The 22,354-nt window shown below is 40.1% G+C and overlaps 1 long non-coding RNA gene across 2 annotated transcripts in view; it reads right to left on the bottom strand.

Moving 5' to 3' along the window:
- Positions 1-600: 600 nt before the first annotated feature.
- LOC110220359 (uncharacterized) overlaps positions 601-22,354 on the bottom strand; it is a 277,070-nt gene continuing 255,316 nt past the window's right edge. For both annotated transcript variants that reach the window (XR_013485766.1, XR_013485765.1), the window contains one exon: positions 601-1,991. This is a non-coding gene — a long non-coding RNA (uncharacterized LOC110220359). The remainder of the gene's footprint in view (positions 1,992-22,354) is intronic.

The raw sequence follows: 22,354 nt of genomic DNA, 5'->3' as shown, positions 1-22,354 counted from the left end.
ATTGAGTCAGAATTTGAATTCAGGTCCTCTTGCAACTCAGAGCTTTTTCACTATGCTATACAACTTCATAATACAATGCCCTCTTTGTATAGAACATAATATCATAGGACCAGAGCTAGAAGGGACCTCAGAAGACATCTAGCCAAGTCCCTCATCTTACAGAGAGAAAACAGATCCAGGGAAATCAATGCATCTTAGAATCATAACTCCAGAGCTGAAAGGGGCCATCTAACCTAAACACTTCATTTTATATGTGAGGAAACTGAAGTGTGGGGAGATGAAGCAACCTACCCAAAATCATACAGCTAAGTGTCAGAGGCAGGATCTGAACCTGGGTTCTCTGATTCTAGAGTCAATAAGCTTTCTCCTGGACCACACTGAGCTAGATTCATAGTGAGAAGGACCCTAGACAGGTCACAACATTTAAGCAATGCTTAATTTTTCCTTCTTCTTCTTCTTCTTCTTTTTTTTTTTTTTGCTAATTTCAGTAAATAATGTGATCACAATTTGTTGAGTACTCATCTTGTGAATGTGGCAGGGGGGAGGGGGGAGAGACAAGAAAGACAACATAGGTCAGAGGTTCTTGTACATTTCATACTTTAATAGTTATCCCACATGTTCCAGAAGGGAAATGAGTTGGCTACTGGACTGATATCTCAAGCAAAGCACCCAGATGGGCAACTCATACTGTACTACCTTGATGGATAATTAACGCAGTGACATGCTGTCATCCCATAGGCTGAAGAAAGATGACAATCTGAATGACTCATAGGGTAACAACTGTCATACAGTGACTTAGATGTAATATTAGCAGAGCTGTGTGCTACTTAGTATAATGCTCTCTAATTATTCCATTACTAGGGTGAAAGAGTACCTTTGATTTCCAAGTGATGATGATGACGATGATAACTAGCATTTATATAGCACTTTAAGGTTTGAAAAACACTTTACAAATACTATCTCATTCTATTCTCACAATAGCTATTCATGGTGCTACCTAGATGCCTCTGATTATGTGCCTTCTATGACAAAAAGTTTCTTACTCCTCCAACTCTCTAGCACAATTATATGCAGTGTTCCCCCCAAAGTCTTTTGTGCTCTTACTCAGAACTCATTTTGTAATTAACATTGGAAGAGCCAGAGAAAAATTGTATCAGAGGTGAATGACGGTAATGTTTTCCTCTTGCTTTTTTATATTTCCACATTCTAAATGGGGTCAGGTGAGAGAGGTGGGAACGAGAAAAAGAGGAAAGACAAAGATAAAGCTTTCTGATATGTGGGTTTTTTCATCTTATCTTCTAGGATGAGAAAAAGGAAAGGACGGAGCACTTTAGGGTGCTGATTAATCCATATTTTGATGGATTATTTGAAATAACTGATGTTAGGTTTCCAGGAGACGCCTCATGCTAGTATAACACTGCTTCTGGGGGTTATTTCCCCCAAATGCTACTAGTGTTGGGAGGTCGGGTCCCCAGAAGGCAGCCGCCAACTCTTCCTTCAGAATTCTTGGGTTAGCTCTGAAGCGTTGGGGTTTTCAAGCCACCATCTAGTGTGCCTCTTGTAGACTTATCAGTCAGACTTCATTAGCTTTTCAGAAAAGGTGTTATTACTAAGTAGGCATGTAGCGAGAATAGTTTTTCTGGAAATACAAACATACACACAGACCCACAAGGTATACGTTCTCCCCGTACAAGGTTATTCAGAAAAGTGGGATCTCACTTGGAGCATTCATATGGCCACAGATCCTGGTTACTGGGATACTTTTCTCTCTTTGTGACATCCTCGTGAAATTACTCTCAGTTATAGCTTGCTGCGGGGCTCTGAGGGTTGGTGCCTTGTAGAGTTCCAAAGATGCCTTTCCTTACTGGGTCTAGTTGGGCTTCTGTGTGCCTCAGTTCTCAAGGCAGAAGCTGCACTCAGACTCTCTGGAGACCTCGCTATTGATTGCAGGTAGAGCCTTAATGATGATTCTCATGAACTCGCCCAATTGCCTAGAAGTTAGGAAAGAGAGAATCAATCTCTGTCTCTCTCTCTGTTTTACTGTTTCTCTCTCTGTCTCTATTTCTCTGACTCTGAATCTCTGTCTCTGTCTCACTCTGTCTCTGTCTTTCTCTCTGTCTCTGTCTCTCTCTCAAAAATTCCCTTTCAGGGGCTCAGTTTGAGCTGTTTCACCCCTGCATTGCCTTGCTGTTAGAAAGTGTGATTTGGACCTGACTTACTGTGTTGTACATACTCACAGGTGTGTCTGGTTCTTTGATCCAATCCCAAGATATTTCCTGTGTGGCATCATCTGCTCTAATCCATTGATAAAAAAAAATCACTTCTCTCAAATTTATTTAAACCTTGTTTCTGTCTTGTCTGCACCTTTGATTGAATAATTTAATCCATTGCGAAGTCTGGGCCTTCTTTGTTTACTGGTTGTGGGAGTTTCTCAACTGGAGTCAGGGTTTCTATTTCCATTCTCGCACTAGAAACAAAACACCTCCTCCCCACCCCGCCCCCACTGTAAGAATGAAGCATCTGATCCGGAGCAAGGGAAATTGGTTCCCTGGGGCCCTAAGCCACTAGGAATGCCAGGAGAGATGGCAGGTTCCTCCCTTTGGGCTCATTTCCCTGTCTCTCTCACATGGACTTAAGGTCAGACTAGTTCTTTGCTTAGGGTTTTCCTTTGTTTCTCAGCTCCCTCACTCACCCCACAGATCTTTCCCTGAACCCAGTTTCTACCTGACTCATATGGAAAGGCCAAAAACTAATTTATTGGACAAACTTCCTGAAGGCAAGAGACAACATGCTCTTTGATAAATTCTGGCCATTTGCTTGTTGAAGGCTCAAGTAATGTTGGTTGCTTCCCTAACCATACCTTTTCATCCAACCAGCACCTACTGCCACTCAAAACACAAGCCTTTGGTTTGGGTTATTTTACCCAATGGCATATTCCTTGACTCTGGCTTAATTTCTCTCAGTGTAACCTTTTAGATTGTCTACTCTGATAAGCTGCTCTGCTTTGTGTTACAAAATTTTTGACAAAAAATTATGATCAAGTCGCAGCATAGGAAGGAGGGAGGCATAGACCCTAGCCCAGGGAAACAGAATATTAGGAAACTGGCTGGTAAGAGGAGTACACCTTGAGCAGTCACAGATTGGAACAGCATAATTCATAGTTCCCAGGAACCAAACTTATGTGTGTGCATGTAGGTATACACACAAACATGCACATGCATATATACAGAGAGAGAGATGGAGAGAGAAAGAGAGAGGAGAGAGAGAGAGAGAGAGAGAGAGAGAGAGAGAGAGAGAGAGAGAGAGAGAGAGAGAGAGAGAGAGAGAGAGAGTCTATATATCTTGGATACAAAAACCCTTTTCAGAATAATTTGAAACAAAGATTTTTTTCCCTCATTGGCTCACTTCCCTTCTTGCCCTAGGTGCATTAATTTTGTTTGCACAGAAGCTTTTCAGACTCATGTAATCAAAATTATCTATTTTATCATTTATAATTGCCTCTATACTTTGTTTGATTTAGAATACACCCATAGCGATGCAAAATATATGATCTATTTCTCAATATCTTTAAGATTAAGGTCATATATTCATTTTTACTGTATTGTAGAGTATGGTATAAGGTGCTGGTCTAAGACTAATCTGTATGAGACTGCTCTCTGATTTTCCCAGTAGTTTTTATCAAATAGAGAGTTCTTAATTAAATAACTTATGCTTCATAGTTTATTAAACACTTGGCTATTATTGAGTTCCATTGTTTCTAACTCTCAACTGTCTAGTATATTGATCTAAATGTCTTTTTTATACCATTATCAGATGGCCTGCTACTTTATAATATAGCTTGAGGTCAGAAAGTGCTATTTCTCCTTTGTCCTGCATCTTTTCCTGATTTCCATTGATGTTTTAAATGAATTTTATTATTTTTATTGAGTTCTGTAAAGTATCCTTTTGATTATTTGATTGGTATGGCATTAAAAGTATGAATGAACTTGAGTAATATTACCATTTTTGTTATATTGGCACAGCCCAGGCATGAGCACTGAACATTCCTCCAGCTATATACGTTGTTCTTTATTTCTTTGTAGAGTACTTTGTAACTGAGTGTATGCAAAGATTTGGGGTACCTTTGTAGACTGATTTCAAGATAGTTTGTGCATTTTGTAATTTAGAATGTGATTGTCCTTTCTATTATTGCCATTTATATTTTGTCATTATTATATATGCTGTTGATTTTTTGACCATTTGTTTTGAAGCTTGCAACTTTGCTGAAGGTATTGGTTGTCTCAGTTAATTTCTTTGCTGACTCCCTAGGATTTTCTAAGTAAATCATTATGTTGTGAGTAAATAGGGATAGTTTTATCTCCTCTTTATCCATCTCTCTGCCTTTAATTTCTTAATGATAGTATTTCAATGTAATCGCTTTCCTTTGTAATCTTATGTCTTTGATTTTATGAATTTAAAAACATTATTCTGAGAAGGGATCCATAGGCTTCACCAGACTTCTCAAAGGGTCCAGGACACACACACACACACACGCACACCCCTCCTGATCTAGAGCCAGAATGACAGAAGAAATCCCAAGAACTCAACAATTTTGTTGTCTTGTTTCTGAGTTGCATAGTTTTCATCCTTCAACATAAAACTATTATGTTCTTAAAACCCTGAAAGATCGCTTCTATAACTTTTTTATGTGACATTTATCAGCTTCTCCAAGCCCCTATAGTCAAGAAATTCTTTCAAAAGTCTAAGCTAGCCCCTTCTTTTGAAAATGAAGCCCTTGTCCTGTGTTCACTGGAAAGAGAAAATAGCTTCTCCCTGCTAAGCATACATCACTTATTCACTAAGAAAAGATGTCCTAGTAGGTCTTCCACCTCCACCACCATCCCCATTCTTTTTCAGAGAATGTGCAAAAGACCACAACCCAAGGAGGGTCGGCCGAGAAGAGCTATAGAAACAGAAGCCAGTGTTACCCCCATCCACTCTCACCTGCCTCCATCTTCATGAGAATCAATGAGTACACTAAGACTACTTTGGATGACACATTGTTTTTAGTAACTGTTGAAAGTTCTTTATTAATTCATGTCATAAATGGAAGTTTGAGAAGTAAACGGCTAGTTGCAACTGAAAGATAAAAATAGTCAAGGTTTGTAGTCAACAGTCAATAAAAATAGTCAATAGGCATAGGGTTGGGGAAGACAGACACGCTAGTACATTGTTGGTGGAGCTACGAATTTATCTAAGCAATTTAGAATTATGCTTTAAAAAATGATTATGATGTCCATTCTCTTTGATCCAGAGATAACACTGTGAGGCATATAGTCATATATCCTAAAGATATGAAGGTCTCATATACATCAAAATATTTATAGCAAAGAACTGGAAATAAAGTTAGTGTCCACTGATTGAGGAATGGCTAACCGGATAGTGTCATGAAAATATGAGGGACTAAATCTGCCTCTTACTGAACAATGACTATGGAGAGTTCAGAGAAGCATGGGAAGAAGTATCTGAACCAAAAGAGAGTGAAGTAAGCAGAACCAAAAGAACAATATACATAGTAACTGCAACAATATAAATGGAATCAACAAAAAAAGGAAGCTTGATGCTGGATAATTACAATGACCAAGCTTGACCTTAGACAAGGCTTAAGAAAATGTGCCTCTCTCCCTTCCTAATAGAGGTGGGGGACTATGGCTATGTAATATTATATAGACCATCAGACATGACTGAAACATTCTTTAGTTTTGCTGAACTTTTTTCTTTTCTTTCTTTCTTTTTTGTTTTTTAGATCTGTTACAAGATATGAGTCCCTGGATAGGGGAAGGAGCAAGGATATGTTTTGAAATAAATGTGGTGCCCAAAAAAGTCACCAATAAAAAATAAGTTTTCTTTAAAAGAAACTAATAAAATACCTGGATTTCTGGGTCAGAGCTTAAAATGTAGGAATTAGAGAATCATGGCTAGGGATAGAGGACAAGGTAGTATAATGGATAGAGCACTAGACCCAGAATCAAGAAGACCTGAGTTCAAATACAGCCTCAGATACTTAGTAGCTGTGAGACCCTGGACAAGTCACATAACATCTGGCTCAGTGTTTTCATCTGTACAATGGGGATAATAATAGTATCTACCTCCCAAGGTTGTTGTTGGGATCAAATGAGATACTACTTGTAAAGGGTTCTGCAAACCTTAAAGCACCATAGAAATGCTAACTATATTTGCTGGAAGTGTCTAATCGAAAGGATTTTAAAGTGAAAAACAAGGGGGCAGGGAGAAAATGGAATATAAATATATAAATGAATATGATATATAAATCTAACAAGCTATAGACATAGAGAGTAGCTACAATGTCGGAAGAATAATAGCAATAGAGATGCCAGGATTTGACTCACTGGAGACAAACCCAAGGGCAGATAGCTAGCACCATAGATGGAGCATCAGGCCTGGATTCAGGATGACCTGAGTTCAAATCCAACCTCAGATACCTATTAGCTGTGTGACCCTGAGCAAATCACTTAACCCTGTTTGCCTCAGTTTCCTCATCTGTAAAATGAGCTGGAGAAGGAAATGGCAAACCACTCCAGTATCTTTCTCAAGGAAACTCCAAATGGAGTCAAGAAAAGTTGGACACAACTAAATAACAGCAAAGACAAACCTAAGAAAGAAGCAAGTAATCAAACCTATGGGCCCAGATAACTGCCCAAATGCACAAAATATGCACCACAAACATCGAGATCCTAGTGCCAAGATCCAATGTAATTTCACAAGTCACTGAGCCTTGGTGGGATGAGACCCAGGATCGGAGAAGCATGGATTAGAATGATATTCATTATTCTGCCTCGGAAGGTCATTAGCAGTGTGAGCCTGGGCAATTTAGTTAACTTCTTTGAGTTTCAGTGCTCCCATCTGTAAAATGGGAATAATAATACCTACCTTACAGTATATTATGATAAACCAAAAGGTATAACATATGTAAAGCAATTTATAAACTTTAAAGTGATATGTAAATGCTTGTTATTATTATTGTTGTAATCAAAAACAAGAATAAAGAGAAATAGTTTGGATAAAAGGATGAATGGGTAGAGGCAGAGTTACGTTGTATATTTAAGAAAATACACTCATGTGAGGGAATCCAGGAACCAGATCTGGAAAGTTTAGAGGAGAACTTTTGGCAGAAAAGAAACAGAGGTATAAACAGAAGTTATATTGTTATTGGAATATGTAACGGACCACCTGCATAGGAAAAGGAAATAGATGAGAAGCGTGGGAAACAGATAACAAGAAGAGCAAACAAAAATGATTCGGGGAACTTCATTGCTGAACATCTCTCTCTACACCAAGAGCAAAGCAGCTACTGATTTCTTCATCTGCCTTAATGATCATTTTATCTTAATGCTAAGAATAACCATCATTTAGAAAGCACTATACAGTTTGCAAAGCTTTTTACATAGGCTAACTGATTTAATTTTCATGACTCTGGAGGTATGATCCTCATTTCAAAGATGAGGAAACTGAGACAAGCAGAGGTGAAGTCACTTGCCTAAGATCCCCACACAGTTGGTAAAGGTCTTAGGCAGGATTTGAACTTAGGTCTTCCTGACTCCACATCCAGCAGTATCCACTGACTCCTACCAATAAAAAAGAACTGTTACCTGGGCTGGAAATGATGGGATTGGGCAGGCTGGGGTTGGGGGTGGGGTAGGAGAGGAGTGCTCGGTTCATTTTAGAAATGATCATAGGTTCAGGGCTGGAAGAGACTTCAGAAGGCACCTAGTCTAGCCCCTTCATTTTATAGATTTGATAGAGTGGAGGAAATTTGGGACTAATCTGATCCGTGCCCTAGAGTTGAGGACAACAGGTTTCAAAGGGTTCAGAGAAAAGTGAGGAAGATCCAATGGACGGAAATTTATAAGACAATTACACTAAGGAGGGATGGAGAACGTGTAACAATGAAATTCTGAAGACACAGAGAGAGAAAAGTCCAGTAGGGAGGAAAAAGGTGACTGAGAAAATAGAGCAATATGGATGTTCCAAGAATTCATTAGTCAACTTACATCTTCCTTTTTCTTTCTTTTTTTCTTCCTTCCTTCCTTCCTTCTTTCCTTCCTTCCTTCCTTCCTTCCTTCCTTCCTTCCTTCCTTCCTTCCTTCCTTCCTTCCTTTCTTCCTTCCTTCCCTCCTTCATTCCTTCCTCTTTCTTACTTTCTTTCTTCCATCCTCCTTTTCTTTCCTTTTTTCTCTTTCTCTTTTTCTTTTTCTTCCTCCCTTTCTTTTTTCTTCCTCCCTCCCTTGCTTTCTTCCTTTCTATTTCTTTCTATTCCTTCCTTCCTTTCTCTCCTTTCTCTCTTTCTCCCTCCCTCCCTCCCTCCCTCCCTTCCTTTCTCTTGCCATCTTTCTTTCCTCCCTTCTTTCTTTCTATCTACATATCTACCAATCTATTTTTGAGACTGTGTCTCCCTGATTTGCCTAGGATAGAAGTACAATAGTCACCACTTCTTAGCTTCATGTCAGTGTTGATCAGCACAAAAGCCTTGATCTATTCCATTTCTGACCTGGACTGGTTCAACCCTCCTTAGGCAGCCTGCTGGCCCCCTGTTCTCAAGGGTTCATCATATTGCTGCTAGACTTAGTGCAGACCCCTGATCAAGTTTAACCCTACTGCAACTCAGAACTCCAGAACTCAAGCAGTCTACCAGTCTCAGCAGGGATTGTAGGCTTGTGCCACTATACCCAACCAATTTAGGTTTTTATAGACATGTACATGAGATAGAAGAAAGGGGTAAATAAGGAAAGATGAATACAGAAGCATGACAACCTCCAGTTTATCTTGTATAGAGCTTATTTGTATGTAGTTATTTTGCATGTTGTCTCCACTATTAGACTGTGAGTTTCTTGAGAGAAGGAACTATCTTCTGCCTTTCCCCCACTGCTTAGCATAGTGCCAGGCTGCTTAAAGAAAAAATTACCTCCTTCCCTTGCTCTATGTCCTGTCATTCTTATCTATCTACCAATAGCTTTATGCTTCCCTAGTCCCAATCCAACTTTGCCTTCATTCCATTGTGTCCTTTGGAAGCTGTCTTCCACTGTTATCTGACTGTAGTAGCCCCCCTCCCCCAACCCCACTCCATGGAGTGCACTCAGAGTCACCACACCTGATTCCAGAACTTTGGGGAGGTGGGGCAGGGGCTATTTCTGGCCATGTGTGACTCATTGCTAGAAAGATTTTGCATTTCATTAGGAGGCAGTAAACTCCAAGTGATCTGCCCTGGGGCGAGCTACAGCCATTAAAGGAAGAGGCTGCTTCCACTTCAGCCACATAGCCATGACTCTCCTGTGAAATAAGGAATTCCATCTTTACTTCACCTTTTACTTCTAGGGGAGTGGAGAGATGGACACTGCTATACCTCATTAGGTGATCTTGTACCTGATGCTCTGCTGATCTTTTCCTATTTGTATTACCTTTCCCTAGGAGGTGATCAAACATGGATGTCAAGGTATATGTATCCAGACTTGAAGGTGGCCTTGTGAGTTCAAAAGGCCTTAAGGTCTTGGGGCCAGGTTATATCAGTGACAGGAGGAGCTAGCAGGAGGAAAATTTCTGCATCACCACCAAGATCATTGGCCTGAGCCTGGAGAAGACATGAATTAGTAGTCTGGTGCAGTGTCACAATTATAAAATGACTAACGAACCATCCTGAAAACTGCTTTATGTTCTGACAAGATTTAAATGTCAGCCTCTCAGCAGATTGTAACTGTGGTCATAAATTAAGTTACTCAATCCTGTTTTAAGTTTGTCTTTCTCAAATGGATACTTGTGAGTGTCCTATATTAAGCATTTCTTTGGTGTTTAGGAAATAAATCACCTGTCCTATATTTGATTCCTATTGTATATTGAATCCCTTTTTCTATTTCCCTTTTGGGGTAGTGTTAGTCATGAGCCAATAAATAAAAGTCTCCTTGGCACCAAGATGGGGGTCAATGAGCCAAAGGCCTATCTGATCCCTCCAGTTTCTAGCCCTGATCTCCACTCCCGACAGAAGTTGCTCTGTATGTATCTTGTATGTATATACTTTATATCTGCTTATTTGTGTCTATATTGCTTCCTCCCAATAGACTAAGAGCTCCTTGCGGATAGGGACAGTTTCATTGTCTCTATAGCTCCAATAATAGAATGCTTGAACATAGTATGAATGAATGAATGAATGAATGAATGAATGAATGAATGAATGAACAAAAAAGAGCACTTATTTAGTATCAACTTGTGCCAGGTGCCGGGTATACAGACAGAAAAAGGAATCCATCTCCTTTTCTGAGGAAAATTTCACTTTAATTGGAGGAGGCTACATATGTGGGAGAAGTCCCCTGCTTGGCTGATGTAAAAAATTGGAAATACAGCAGTGGCTCGAGCAGATGGAAAGGCCAGGGTTCCTTAAGATGCACTGGCAGGTCAGATGGTAGCACCTGGATGTCTAGAGGATGTGGTAGTAGGAGAGATAATGAGGCCTGGAAGACTTTAGGATGAATCAGCTGAGCAGACAGCAAGGTATGGTTGTCTTCCATCTAACTGTGTTTGGTGACTCCTAGCTGAACCAAGGGGCCATATCTCACTTCAGGGAGAGGGGAAGGGGAATCAGGAGAGCAGTGAAGGGAAGGGTACTTAATGAATACTTGTTGAATAAATGAATTAATTAACGAGTCCCTGTCATCTTGGAAGGTCTTCAGCGGTACATGATCCTATGGGGTTTAATATTTTTGTCAGTGACTTAGAAAAAGTCATAGATAGCCTACTTATCCAATTTGTAGGTGATACAGGTCTGGAAAGGATACCTAACACATTAAAACAGAAGGGGGTGGGGGAGGGGCCAAAGGAAGGCAACAAGGATTTATTAAGTACCTACTATGAACCAGGCACTGTGCTAAGTGTTTCATGATTATATCATTTGACCCTCACAACAACTTTGAAAGGTAGGTGTTATTATTATCCCTCTTTTACAGTTGAGCTCGTGTTGGTCTGATCAGCCACAGTAGGACACACTGCAACTTGACTGTAACATAGCAATGTCCTCCTCGAGAGTGAAAGACAACAACTAACCAGCTGATAGGCTACAGTATTGGTCCAAATCGAAGAAAAAACTTAATGGGGATAAACATAAGTCTGCCAGGTCCAAAAAACAAAGCTTCAGAAGTAGAAGGGGGAGTAGCGTGACTACAAAGCTGATCTTTAAAAAAAAGTTCTGAGGGTTTCAATGGACAGCAAGGTCAATAGATGTCAATACATGTGATAAAACAACATTAGGAAAAATGAGTGGCCTTAACAGAATCCCCAGAGTGAAAAGATTTCTCTTTACCATCAAATGATTACACAGCATTTATCAGATCAGAGATTCCTAGGGTTTGTGTGACAAACTTTCATGCAACCAGAAGATATTGATGAGAGGCCTTTAACAAATAGTGGATGTTCGTGAGCTCATCTGGCAATCTGGTGAAGCTCATAGACACCTTCAAAGAATAAGGCTTTTAAATGCATAAAACAAAATACTTAAGGTTACAAATGAAACCAACCATACTTAATTACAGTTATGAAAAATATTTAAACCAAGTTCGTGGATGGCATGTGAAGAACTTTTGCATCTATTGGTAGAGAGAAATTACACAATGGGACAGCTGGGGCTCAGACGTGACTTCCATCTCGAAGGTGGCAGTGATGAGGCTGATGAAATCATATCCTGCTTGTGTGTATTTTGGAATTCCCAGTCCCATTTCCTTCAGCTTCATAGATCAAAACATAACAACCCATGTCTGATATAGCACATGGCCAGTGACCTGTGCTTGCTCAGAGGACGTTCTTCCCTTTTCTCAAGTCCCCACCTTTGGCTTCCCCAAGGATAGTCAACCTTCCTCTCCTGTTCTTGGGAAGGATAATGCTTAGCAAATTCATCTCTCATCTAGGCCTATTAAGAAAACAAAGATTGTCATGTAGGGCAAAGAATAATGACAATAATAACTAACATTTATATAGCAATTTAAGGTATGCAGCTAGGTGGTGCAGTGAATCAAATGCTGGACCTGGAGTCAGTTTGCCTCATTTTTTTCATCTGCAAAAAGAGCTAGAGAAGGAAATGGCAAACCACTCCAGCACCTTTGCTGAGAAAACCCCAAATGGGGTCATGAAGAAAAGGACATGACTAAACGAACCTTAAGGGATGCAAAGTACTTTATGAATATTTCTTCATTTTATCCTCACAATATCCCTAGGAGGTTTTATTATCACTATTTTACAGATGGAGAAACTGAGGCAGGCAGTGGTTAAGTGACTTGCCCAGGATCACACAGCCAATAAGTCTCAGCAGCTAAATTTGAACTCAGGTCTTCCTGACTCCAGGTCCAATGTTCCACCTAGCTACCTGGAAGAACTGGGAGACAGAATGTGTTCCCATCCTCTCCAAGGGTTTCCCTCTGCTGTTGATTCTGCACAAGACCCAAATTCCCAGGTAACTACAACCATGCTATTTGCTTCTGTTGGGTGGGAGCTAATTCTCACTGCACATTTGGAACCTCTTTGCCTTGGGGTGGGAGAAGAGCAGGCTGGCTGGTAATTTCTTCCAGTCATCTCTCCGTCTGTGCTGAGCAATCAGTTTGGAGAGCTGTGAATATCATTAGCTTAGTCATCAGCCTAAAGGTTCTTCCCTTGGCTCTGAGATGCTCCAAAAGAAATGATGCATGAGCAAAACTGAGCTAGAATTGGTCTTACATCACTGAGGCCCGTCTGAAGATCAAAGGGTCCAGGGAGGGCACTGGGTGGGCCAAGAAAAAGTGATTGAGAAACCTATCTTCTGTTGCAAGCTGAGGTGGGAGTTTCAGGAATGTCTTAAAATCAATCAATCAAGAAAGCAAGCATTTATTAAGTGACTTCTAAGTACCTGGAACTATACTTGACAGAGGAAAAAAATAAAAACAAATGTTAAAACGATCTCACCCTGAAAGAGTCTATATTCCACTGATAGGAACAATATAGATACAGAAAGATACATAAAATACAGGGATGTGGTCTGTAATCACATTGGCATAAGGATCTCCCAGGTGAGAAAACTCCATCTACCAATGCAGGTTAGTACCTTCCCCGCAGCTTAGAATTCTGGAGGGCTATCCAGACCACTGAGGTGGTGATTTCCTCAAAGCCATTCTAGAGTCAGAGGTGAGATTTCAACCTAGGTCTTCATGGTTTCAAGGCTGGCTCTCTATCTACTCTACCATACTGTCTTTCATCCTGCAAAATATACACAAAATAAATCCAAATGTGTTTCAAGGTGGTTGGCCGGGAGTGGGGGGTAGGGGACCAAGGATACAGAAGAAGACACTAGAGGAGAAAATCTGGAAAGGCCTCTTACCAGAAGAGACACTTGAGATGAGCTTTGTAGGAAGCTAAGGATTCTTTTTTTTAACTAACTAATTTATTTTTCATTTTCAACATTCACTTTTATAAGATTCTGAGCTCTAAAATTACCCCTTCCCTCCCCTCCCAAGATGGTACACAATCTGATATAGGCTATGCAAGTACAATCATATTAAACGTATTTCCACATTAGTCATGTTGTGAAAGGAGAATCAGAACAAAACGGGAAAACCACGAGAAAGAAAAAAAAGAAAAAATAGTATGGGAAACTAAGGATTCTAAGAAATGGGGGGTGAGAAGTGAGCATTGTGCAAAGACAGAGATGGGAGATGGATTGTCCTGAAGGTGGTTAGGAAGCAAGTAGGGTTTTCCTTAGGAGCCTCCCCTCCTTCTTCTTTCCCACTCTTTCTGAGCCAAGAGGCTCTGTAGGACACTTGCCCAAGGGAGGGCTTTCCAGATTACCTGGGTCATTCTAAAGGCAAAAGGGTAGGAGGTTCGGTCCTTCCACAAACTATCAGATGAAATCATTATCTTCAGGGTGCCATAGTAACCCAATGCCTCATTCACCAGTTTCTCAATGCCACATCTGATAAAGAGAGGTAGCATGTCCAGAATGGGGATCCCAGTGTCTTTTTACTGGCTCACATTTAAATTAGGCTCCAGAAAAATGCAAGAATTGGCCGTGTTGGGTTCTAGGTAAGTGAGCTAGACCAAACACACAAGGACCCAGGAATATCAGAGTTTAGAGCATGGGGGAATTGGAGTGCTGCTTCAGTCATGCCCAAGACTGGCTGGCACATCTACTCCAACTGCCCCAGCAGGTTGGGGAGGGTCCTTCCAGCTTATTCTCTGAGCTAAGCTGCCATTGGAATGATGAGTCACATACATGGTTCCCTGAGCTTGCCTGAAGTCTGTCCACAGATTCAGTAGGTGCAAAGTTTGTCATCCTATTCAGAAAGCCACAAGGCTCCCCATTTTTGGAGGTGCCCTCCTTTCACCTAAGCCTGAGTTATTTAAATGGGAACCAGCCCTTGCTCTTGCCATTCATGCCAAGCCACTGAATTCTGTCACTCCTGGGCTGTTGTCCACACTATCCTTCCCATCCCCAACTTGGTCATGTTAGGTTCTTTGCTCTAGGTGCTAACATCAGGAACATCTAATGATCTCATTCTGACAGAGCAGCTAGGTCAGCAGACATGCTAGTGGGCAAGGGGTGGGGGCAGGGTGGAAAGCAGAGAGTTTCATCTTGCTTCTGCAGATTACCAGTCTGAACCACCTTGAAATGTGGAGCAGATCAGAGGCACTGTCCAAATATCGATGGGGAGTGTGGAGGGGCAATGTGGCACAGTAGTTGGAGTCATGAAGACTGCCTCTGACAGTTATTAGCTGTGTGGCCTTGGACAAGTCCACTGGTCTCTTTGAGACTCATTCACCTCCTCTGTTAAAAACAATAAAAGGGAGGGAGAGGGTCACACTTACCCCTCCAATCTCTTCTGGGTCTCAATCTATCAGCATATGATTTTAAAAGCTTCTCTCTCACTCCATCCACCTTCAGCAGCTTTTCCCCATCTTCAGCCCCTTTCTCGGCCATTCTGTTTCCAATTGTTTCAGTGTGAAAAGGATTAGGATTTCAGCACCTCGGACGTACACTGTGCAAAGTACCGAAAACAATGAAGCTTGGGAGCCACGCCAAAGGAGCGGATGAATACGTGAATCTGCTAAATTGTCATGTCAGCACTATACGAAAATGCTTCATGGAGAATGCAGGGGCTGTAAGTAACTCAGCCAGGTGGTTCTGCCTTTTTTCACTCCAGCCTAAGAAGATTTGGGGGGAGGAGTCACTTTGGAAAGGTGGGGAAGCCTTCGCCCTAAGGTTGCTTCAGTAAGAGGCTCCTGCTGTGATACTTGAAAGCCCAATAGACATGTCTGAATTTATAATACACTCTTGAAGTATTCATTCATAATCCTGGAAGGCTTTTCAAAGCCACAAAGAGGATGTATTACTTTTGACTGGCTAAGGGGGAGAAAGTATTCCTTTCATTGTGATAAACAAACAGCCTGTTTGGATGCAATGAATAGGAGCTCAGAGCTCTCTGAACTCTTGGGAAGATTTAGGGGAGTCCCCTCAGCCAAAACTGGCCATTTCATCTGCTGCATTCTCATCCTGTACCCCAGTTCTCTCTAAAGGCAGCTCTGGTAACTGCTGGGACAGTCAGATCTACAAAGAATGCCAGACTCGAGTGAACTCTACCAGAAAGAAAGAGAAGCTGACTGGTACAGTAATAGCACTTTCAATGAATGTACTTCATGGACTCTATGAATAGTGCCATGGGCCAATGACCTTTGGCTACAGCCAGTTGGGGACTGGGAGATCTGTGGGTGGCTATGTTCTCCATTCCATAAAACATTGCTCTGGGCTCTGTGCAAAGCAAGTTAAAACTGAATCATACCTACTTCTCTGCCCATTGGCCATCTGTGGGTGTCCATGTCCATACCATGATACATTGTTCTGAGCACTGTATAAATCAAATTAAAATGGTACCATATCTACTTCTCTGACCATTTGCCATCTATGGGTGCCTATGTCCATACCATGATACATTGCTCTGGGCATTGCCCAAAGCAAATTAAAACGGAACCATACCTACATCCCTACCTATCTGCTCATTCAATTCAGGTGATTTTGTAATTATTTGGGAATCATCAGGCTGACTAAAACTATACTTAGAAAGTGCAACTGGACATATTCATTAAGTGCTTACTATGTGCCGAGAAGGGTGAGGGTAGCACATAGATGATTGATCTCGGAGTCAGGAAAACCTGGATTCAAGTCCTGTGTCTAACACATATCGGCTGTGTGACTCTGGTAAAGTCATTTAACTCCTTAGTGATCCCAGTCAAGTCTCTAAGACCATTAATTGCAGAGCAGGTGCTAATTGACATTGATAGAGAGAATTTCCTTATTGAGGACCTCCTATGCCAATAAAATCACAAGTTTGCTCCAAAATTATATGCTGGAGACATAAAGACAAAAATGAAACCGTCTTTGCCTCAATGAGTTTCCATTCCATTGGGGAGGGAGAGGAAGGGAAACAACTCTTACATAGATAAGTCAATATAAAATATATACTATTCAAAGTAATTCTGGGAATGGGGAAGAAACTAGCAACTTAGGGGGGTCAAAATTGGCTTCCTGGAAAAGGTCATACTTAAACTGAGTCTTAAAGGAAAAGGGGTTCTAAGAGTTGGAAATGAAAAAAGAGCAGGCTGCTGGCCACGAACAAGTCAAGCAAGGAAAAGCTAAAAGGAGGTAAGGTTTTTAAACCTCAATATTGTTCTTACCAACTTTAAGACACAATCCAGGTTAAAAAGCAAAGTCTCCTGAGTTGATCAATCACCATTCAAAAGTCGGGGTGCTGGAGTGAGGAAGAAACTCACCATTGGCCACGGGAGGGCAACATAACACATTGGAAAAGAAATGGCTTTGGAGTCGGAAGACATGGGTTCAAATCCTACCTCTCATGATTATTTCCTATGTGACTTTGAGCAAGTAACTTAACTTCTTTGTGCCTCAGTTTCTTAATTTTTAAATGAAGAAGTTGGACTCGGTGGCTTCTGAGGTCTATCCTGGCTGAAGCAAATGTGGCAGTAGGAATTCTCCCTTTGAGATGGCACACAAAATGAATGGATATGAGCACAGTTTCATTTCTGGTAGCCCTTCATTCATTTGACCCAGGTGATGTGGTATTTATATTGCTCATTTATTTTTTTTTCCACTTGGGATGGAGTAGAGATAGAAGGGAAGAAAGACTGTGAAAATGTGATATGGTTGGGAAAAAATTATAGAGCTAGTAGACAGAATTTAAGTCCATATACATATAAAGCCCCTACTAGCTGTGTTATCCTGGGCAAGTTACTTAACCCTGTTTGCCTCAGTTTCTTCATCTGTAAAATGAGCTGGAGAAGGAAATGGCAAACCACTCCAATATCTTTGCCAAGAAAACCCCAAATGGGGTCATAAAGAGTTGTACACCTTTGAAACAACTCAATCACGACAACATGTGCAAAGTTGTGTATTTGTGTGTGTGTGTGTGTGTGTGTGTGTGTGTGTGTGTGTGTGTGTGTTTTAGCAGAGATCTGTGATTGTTTGATGTGGATAACTCCTGAGGAAGAACTTTCTCTACCAATGCAGATAATCTTCTTCTCTGTAAGTTAGGTATGGAGGTTGAATAAACCTCTAGGGGCCACCTCCCCTACCTTCCAATCTTGCCGCTGGGGTAGGGGAAGGACCCAGAGCTCCCCTGGCAACTTCTAGGGGCTGCAAGGAGATAATAATTCATTGATCAAACTTTTTGGGGATGATGAACTTTCTGACTGTTCCTGGTGCCCCAGCACAGGGGTGACTTGGTGCTTTAGAATGATGTGGAAAGCCCTAAATGATACCTTGGTTCTCTCCCAGCCTCATGATAGTGTCAGGTAGGGAAGAGGCTACACATGTTAAAAGAAGAAATAGCTTCCTCTCAGCTCTGCTGGAGGCTGCTACCTTTTCTGATCATACAAAATTCTTGATAATGTCTTTTAGGCTGCTTATTACATGCAAGGCACAATTGTCCACTTGCTTCATTCCAACTAAATTCACCATCAAAGTTCTTAAGTTGGGGTCTGTGCACTTTGTATTTAAAGAGATATTATGGTAACTGTATTACGATATACAACTAGGTGGCACATAGATAAAATGCTAGGCCTAGAGTAAGGAATACTCATCTTTCTGGGTTCAAATCTGGCCTTAGATATTTTTTACCTATGTGACCCTGAGCAAATCAATTAACACTGTTTATCTTAGCTTCCTCATCTGTAAAATGAGCTGGAGAAGGAAATGGCAAATCAACCCAGTATCTTTGCCAAGAAAACCTCAAGTGGGGTCACAAAGAATTGGACATGGTTGAAAAGACCAAACAACAAATTACGATATAATTGATTTTCTTGTTAATTCCATGCATTTTATTTTATGCATTTAAAAACATGATTCTGAAGAGCCTGTAGGTTTCACTTCCAAAGGGGTTTATGACACACACACAACAAATTAATAACCCCTGATTCTAGAGGCAGCTAGGTGGCTTGGTGAATATAGAGCATAAAATTTCAAATCAGAGAATCCACTGATCACTTGCTGAAAGAGATCCCAAAATTAAAATCCTCAAGAATATGATAGCCAAATTCCATAGTTCCCAGGAGCTCAAGGAGATAATATGGTAAGCAGCCAGGAAGAAACAGTTCAAGTATTGTGGAAACACAATCAGGATAACACAAGATTTAGCAACTGCTGCATTAAAGGATAAGAGGGCTTGGATACTCAGTAGGGCAAAAGAGCTAGGATTACAACCAAGCATCACCTATCCAGCAAAACCGAGTATAATCCATGAGGGAGAAAAATGGACATCCAATGAAATAGGACTTCTAAGTATTTTTGATGAAAAGACCAGAGCTAAATAGAAAATTTGACTTTCAAATACAAGACTCAAGAGAAGTATGAAAAGGTAAACAGGAAAGGAAAATCATAAGGGACTTAATAAGGTTAAACTGTTTACATCCCTACATGGGAAGATGATATTTGTAACTCATAAAAACTTTCTCATTATTAGGGCAGTTAGAAGGAATATATATATATATAAACAGAGGGCACAAGTGTGAGTTGAATATGAAGGGATAATATCTAAAAATATAAAGATTTCAAATCAGGAAGACTTGAGTTTAATCCCTGTTTCAGGTGCTTATTAGCTGGGTGACCCTAAATTAATCACTTTAACACTATCAGCCTCAGTTTCCTCATCGGTGAAATTGGGCTATTAATAGGATCTGCCTACTCACAAGGTTATTGCGAGGATCAAATGAGAATATAGGTGTGTGTATTATATGTATATATACATATAATACACACACATATACATACATACACACACATAGGGCAGCTAGGTGGCTCAGTGGATACAGTGCTAGGCCTGGCATCAGGAAGATTTGAATTCAAATCTGACCTCAGACACTTACTAGCTGTGTGACCTTGGGCAAGTCATTTAAACCAGTTAGCCTCAGTTTCCTCATCAGTAAAATGAGCTGCAGAAGAAAATAGCAAACCACTTCAGTATCTTTGCCAAGAAAACCCTAAATAGGGTCACAAAAAGTTGGGCATGACTAAACAACAACAACCATTTGTGTATGTGTGTATTACATATACATACAGACACTCTTTGCTAATCTGGAGGAGCATTCTAAATTTATTATTATGATTATGTTTATATCTCCAATGCCCTTTGAGTCACTATAATTTAAACATTTTGTTGATCTTGGCATTCCATATCTTGAAGTCAAAGCATAGCACCTGGAAAACACTGGGGTTAAGAAGACAAGTTTCTGTGTCAGGCAGCAACTTAGAATCAGAGAAAGTACTGGCACATTTCCAAATACAATTCTGCCTACTGTCTTCCTCTTGTTCCATTCTGGGCTCAACTCATATGCCTGTCCAAGGCATGAGTAATGACTAATTATCTCAGTAGCCTGCCCATCAAATTTCATACTATAATCTTGATAATGTGTATGCTTCACACAGCAATGATCCTAACATGTACATGGGAAACACCTTATTGAAGGACCCTCTTAAAGGCAGTGTTTCTGTTCTGCTGAGCCAAATGCTTTTGAAAAGAGAGAATCCACAAACAACAGACACAGTGGGACCTTGTATTCTCCTTTCAGTCAATTGTGTGTATTGGTGAAGATGTAGAAAGATCTTTCAGAAAGATGGTGGAATAAAGACTCCTAGCCTAACTCAGATCTTCAAGTCTACCTCAAAAAATGGTAATAAAAATATGCTCAATTAAAAAGAAAAGAGCAGAAATTGAGTAAGAAATTCCAGCAATTATCAGAGGCTCATAGATTTAGAATATGAAGGGAGTTCAAAGGCAAGTTAGTCCAATCTCCTCATTTTACAGATGCAACCCAGGTGTTGAAGCATGGTTTAGTGAATAGTGTTAGAATTGGAGTCAGTAAGACCTTAGTTCAAATCCTGTCTCAGACAATTACTGATTGTGTGACCTTGGGCAAGTTCCTTCACCTTGTTCTGACTGAGCTTCCTCACCTATAAAATGGGGAGGCAGGTGCTATTATTATCCTCATTTTACAGATGAAGATACTGAGGCAAATAGAGGTTAAGTGAGGGTTTTCTTAAGGGTTTTCTTGATGATCTAGCCACCTCACCACCTAGATGAACAATGGATAATGACTGTGTCCTCCCTAACCAGATCAGAGTTTATTTCAGTAAGTGGTTCCTAGATCCCTACTCCCATCCTAGGCACTGAACTGAGCATTTCTCACTTCAAGTTCTTTGCTTGGAGTGATGGGTATGGAAGCTAGTGAATGGAAAGTTTGAAAATTACTCCAGGTGGGCTGTGTAATTACTAAAGTCTTTCTCAAGATATTCCTAGCAGAGTCTTCCCTCAGCAGCATCCAAGAGTCTCTGCCTCTCAATGTGGGGGAAGTTCAAGAATTAAGCCTCATAGGAAGATAGTGGTAGAAACAGCAGAGAGATTGAGCAAATTCAATTACCTAGTAAAGGAAAACTCCAAATATAATAAAAAAAAATATATAAGGGGGTAAGAGAATCCCAGGATAAAATTAAATAAAGAATAACTTTAATAACAATAATCCCAGAAAGGCATATGGAATGTCCATGAACATTCTGAAAATAGTTAGAAATTCTTTTTTAAAAAAACTAAAGGAAGAAATAATCAATGAAAAAAATAACCTATGGCAGAAGCTGTCAAACTTAAGCAAATTATAGAACATCTAAAGAAAATTCTGGAGCAAGGAGAACTTAAAAATTCAATGATACAACAAGAAATATTAGAGCCAAGTCAAAAGATGGGGAAAATGGAAGGACATATGAAATATCCACTGTCAAGATCAATGAAATAGGAAAAAGAGCACAAATAGAAATTTTAAGAATTATTAGACTCCTAAAAGTGTGCTGAGCCAAAACAAAACAACATGAATACCATATATCAAAAAACAGTAAAAGAAAATTATCCAGAGATGGTGGAACCTGAAGACAAAGTATAGACTGATAGAATCCATAGGATATTCCCCTAGAAAAGCCCCAGATAGACTACATACAGAAGATATAATTTCCAGAAAATTGGTTCCCAGGTAAAAAAAAATACACGCAGGCATGCACACACACACACACACACACACACACACACACACACGCATGCACGCGCACAGGGGTGTGTGTGTGTGTGTGTGTGTGTGTGTGTGTGTGTAGCTAAGAAAAGACAAATCACATACCATGAAGCCCTCATCAAAATTAAATAGAACTATAGAAAGTTAAAAAAAAGATTGAAATTTTATATATGGGAAAAAAAGAAACTACAGAAAGTAAAGATTGGAATTTGATATATTGAAAAGGAAAGGGAACTGTCTTGCAATAAAATATCTTAGATTGCAAAGATGAGCATAATCTTATTGATTACTTTCAAGCACTCTTACTGAAAAATCCAGAGTTAGGAAGAGACACCAAAAAGCAAATTCAAAAGAAAAAAAGAAATGTTTTCAAATTTTGTACAACCTGAAAAGACCAGGAATGAGTCTTTGCATTCTGAAAAGGTGAGAAGAAATTATTGTCCCTTCAGAATCCTATTATATCTAAGCATCCATGAGTGAACAAAGAGAGGGAAGCAATGAGTGCTCAAAAAGAAAAAAAGGCTTATATCTGGGAAGAAATACCGTAGGGAAAGAAAGAGAAGAAAGAAACGCTAGACACTTACACTTGGGGAGCTGAGGAATAGATTACTCAAACATAGAAGTGGATATAGAAGGAATAGATAATCTTAGGAATTTTTTCAAATCTGAACTGAACATGAGAAAGTTAAAAAATTTAAGATTAATTTTTGATAGTGGTAGAAATATAGTAAAA

This window comes from Phascolarctos cinereus, unplaced genomic scaffold (assembly GCF_003287225.1).
Source record: "Phascolarctos cinereus isolate Bilbo 61053 unplaced genomic scaffold, phaCin_HiC Scaffold_4;HRSCAF=312, whole genome shotgun sequence".
NCBI lineage: Eukaryota > Metazoa > Chordata > Mammalia > Diprotodontia > Phascolarctidae > Phascolarctos > Phascolarctos cinereus.
This window is presented reverse-complemented; position numbering and strand designations above follow the sequence as displayed.